Raw genomic sequence first — 4,321 nt, 5'->3', positions numbered from 1 at the left:
CTTTCATGACCTACTTTTTTTTTAAATCCACATCATGACCCGAAACTTCGTGAGAGTTAAGGGGAGTCTCGGCTCTCGCCAAGTATTTTTTTTAAGTATTAATCAATATTAAATATATATATATCTGAAAAATAAATAAAAAAATTTATCAGGCCGGCAGACCCCTTCAATTAAAAAAATTATATTTATGAAAAATTGGTTGACCCTTGTTCCCATATGTAATGGGGTAAGAGGAGGTAAGATAGTAGGCTGTCTCCAACACCAGGTTGAGAGCAGCTTCCGTAGGAGACCTCCGAATTATGAAATGCCCTCCGAACACAAGGTTCTTAACCTTGAGGTCGTGGGATCGAGTCTCACGGAGGGCATTTCATAATTCAAGGTCTCTTACGGAAGCTGCTCTCAACTTGGTGTTGAGGGTATAGCCTACTATCTTACCTTCCTCTTACCCCATACATATGAAAAAAAGGACATCTAATATTTATGAAAATTAAAAAATATTTTAATTATGTTATAATAAATTTTTAGTTCCAACCCGATCGTGATAGAACCCCTAACAAGCATCTCTTTTCAGATATATCTATAATAGAAATACCCCTAAATGAAGTCATAAATCAGCCATCGTCATCGTGTTTCTAATTGATTATGTTAGTTTTGTGGATTTTTATCGGTTTCTAATTGTTATTTAGTGGATATAACGAGATGGTCTGGATAAGAAAACAGAGAATAAAGGAACCGCGGGCACTCGCGCGGTTCCTCTATGGCCCCCGCGATCGTGAATAACACATTGCTTTGTTTTTCAACGCTGCCGGCTTATCTTTTCGAGAACGTCGCGCGATATACATTCTTAGTTTCTTACAACTCAATGATAACTCCAAGTCTCGCTGCATATCACAAGCTTGGTCCCACGTTTGGAATTTTTTTACTTTTAAAAAAGGGTAAAATGCATATTTAGTATCTCAATGATCACTTTTATTCCGTTCTGGTCATTCAATTTTTTTTTTTAAATAATGGGTAAACTATGCATTTAGTCAGTTTTGACCCGTTATTATCTAAACTTTCAATTTTTTCAAATTTATACTTAATGTTTAATTTTTTTATTTTAGTAATAAAAATTTAAAAATTAATGTTAAATTTTGAACAAAAATACTAAAATACATAACTTCACATTTTAATTTTATTTTGGTGTCACGTAATATTTCTTTAAAATTTTTAATAATGATGTCACACTATTTGATGAGTACTTAAAACCATATCACAAAACTTTGCACTTCAGGATGTTGACTACTGATTAGCAAAAATGAAAAAGAGAAACGCGAGCCACTCTAAAGAAACCGTAACAAAATCGCGCTACCAACTGCCGACTGGCCAATATTTTTCATCGTTTTCAGGCGCCTTCTCTCTATATTAAGCCCCATCGTTTATCTCCAGCTGAAGTAACAAAAAGCAAAACATTAGCAAATTGTCATCCTCCTCCATCAATGGCACCAATCGTGTTAAAGAATCTTAAGAAGACCGATGTCGAGAAGCGAATGACCCTCCCCAGCAAGTCCCTCAAGTGTTTCCCTCCTTTGAGCGGCGACAAGCACATGGTCGATTTTGAAGTACGGGATGAGTGTTGCCGTGTTTGGAAGTTCCGAATCTACACTCGTAAAACGAACAAGAAGTACGCGAAGCCTGTTCTTACCAAGGGATGGCGCGAGTTCGTTTGCAGCAAAGAGCTTGGTATCGGCGATAGAGTTGCGTTTTACATGGACAAAGTACCAGCCGGCGATGTCAAGTATCGTGTCCAAGTGGAGAAAGGAGTTAAAGTATTTGGTGTGGTGTTTGGTCACAAACCAGTTCACTGCTAGCATAGTTTAGTGCTGTAATCTACACCTAGTGAGCTTTTGTACTCCATAATTTGTCAAAGCTTTTATAAAACAGAGCAGAACAATACATAACAATTGTGTGTTATGTTGGGTTGATTCAGTATTACTCAAAAGCATGAAACTGTTACTGCGAAGGAGAGCTTAAAGTTTTGATATTTGGTCATCAGCAGTAGGATACCAACACAGACAAACAGGGGCGGATGCACTAACCCCCGGTGCATCCTATTATTTTAGAAAAAGACTTATATATACAAAAGGTGTCTAACCTATATCTGTTTTTCTAATTTAGTGCCAGATAGTTAAGTTTAACCGTTAACCTATTAAAAATGTCGGCTGATATATTAATTTTGGGTAAAATATATAAATAATCCCCAAACTTTTAGGGCGTTTCTATTAGTTGGTGGAATTCTCAAGTATGCGGAAAGGATTGTCATTGAGATCCGCAAGCAGTGAACAGCTCCAGGATGCCTTGTACACCGAAGCAGCATGTAGTCGTGGGAGTGAAACGGGGTTGTTCGAGTCGACTGAGCCTGAGATGGATCCACGGTTGAGATTTCTTGGTAAGGCCTACAAGTCGTTTGAAAATTTTAAATCACTGTTTTTGGAACTCCCATTTGAGGTTTCCAATAAGTACCACGAGGAGAGAGTTTTCTTAAAAGACAAATCTGCTGATGAAGCCTTCCGACTGGTGAACATTGAGCTACAATTCCTTTATGATTTGTTCTTCACCAAGAATCCCTTACAGCACCGTTAACTGAAATTGAGTGCATTTCTTCGTGGCTTCTACATATTGTCTCCTTTATACGTACTGATTGCTTTCTCAATGCAAAATAGTATCGGTGGTGTAAGAGGGGCATATCAAGTGTTGACATTACCATCACCTACTTATTGTTGGTTGGGGCTATTTTCCTGGACGTTTTTGCGGTGGTTTTGCAAATTTGGTCCTATCGGACCATGCTTCTATTTGGCAGTAATACCGGCTGCAACCTCCATATGTTGTACAAATGGTTGGTTGCTCCCAAGATGCATTCGATTACGTCCAAGTTGTAAGGAAGTATCATATGTTATGACATGGGTGGAAGCCGATAGTGATATGAAGAAATTCATCTACAATGGTTTGGCAAAAGAAGCTTATGGGTTCTTTATCATGTGATGCCCTAAAGACGTCGAAAGTTGAGGAAGAAGATGCATCTTTGCGTCCATATCTGGAACACAGAAAGGATGAAAGCAAACAAATGCCCGCAAGCTTAACGGGCGCCATCGTTATTTGCCGTATTGCTACCATGATTGTGGACGACCGCAGTAGTGATACTGAAAATGAAGGATCTGGTGGTTCATCATTGCGCCTGGCAAGCAATATCTTGTCTGATTATATGATGTACCTTGTTCTAGTTCATCCTACAATACTGCCCAAAGACTTGGGCGATATGACAGTAGAAAGTTTTATACCCAACAAATTTTTTTTTTTTAGCGATTTCGTCGAGTTTATTTATCAGGGCAAGTTTCATCGTTAAGAAAAAAGGTTTGAAGAAAGCTTCTGCTTCCAGTGTCAGGGCAGGTACTGTAATTCTATCAAAGTTATATACTGAACTGCCCTCTTATTTCTTTTTTTTTTTAATGTTTTGCTGTAAAATGATTTGCTTGGATACTGAATAATTGTTTCCAAGTCTAGAAAATGAAACTAAGTGAACCGTAAATGTTAGAAATTAATTTTTCCCTTTGAATTTATTGATTTGAGCCATTCCCAATCTAGTGCCCATCCTTTTGAACTTTGAGTTGCTTGGCATCTTTGATTTTAACATCTTTTAACCTACTGATATCTCTTTATAGGATGCAACTGGAGAAATTGTGCAGAAATTTACTGTTTTTTCATGCATAATTTTTTTAATAGAGTTTTTTTTTTCATTCATCAATCATGACTTGCTTGATTGTGTCTATTTTCAAGAATTGTTCTGCTGCCTTGCATTTGGAACATTATTTTTGTATTTATCTCAAGTTAACCGAAAAAACTCTTTGGATGACTTTGATTTCATTTACTGCTTTGTTCGCCTTTTCATTTTGTATGAGGTGTCTTTTATTGTTCTTATGCATTACACAGTGGCATTACATAGTGAAATGACATTGTTTTATTGGCTTTTATGCAGGGGTTGAAGGGTATTCTTGCTTGCTTGCTTGAGCCACTTTGGTGGACAGGCATGATAACAAGTTTTATGTTGAAAACTCTTTCTTTATATTCCATATCTCATCGATTTTTCATTCATATTGAAAACTCCTTCTTTATGTTCTTTTTCACTTTTTTCTTTTCAAATATTATCCCTGAAAGTTGATCTAATAGAAGTTATCTAACACGAACTAAAATGCGGTTGCTAAAGGTTCATGATTGTTGAACTAAATTTTAGATTTGAATGTATAAAGTTTCACTACTTAGACAACATATAATCAAGATATAAAAA

Source organism: Hibiscus syriacus, unplaced genomic scaffold (assembly GCF_006381635.1).
Source record: "Hibiscus syriacus cultivar Baekdansim isolate YM2019G1 unplaced genomic scaffold, ASM638163v2 tig00110893_pilon, whole genome shotgun sequence".
Taxonomy (NCBI): domain Eukaryota; kingdom Viridiplantae; phylum Streptophyta; class Magnoliopsida; order Malvales; family Malvaceae; genus Hibiscus; species Hibiscus syriacus.
This window is presented reverse-complemented; position numbering follows the sequence as displayed.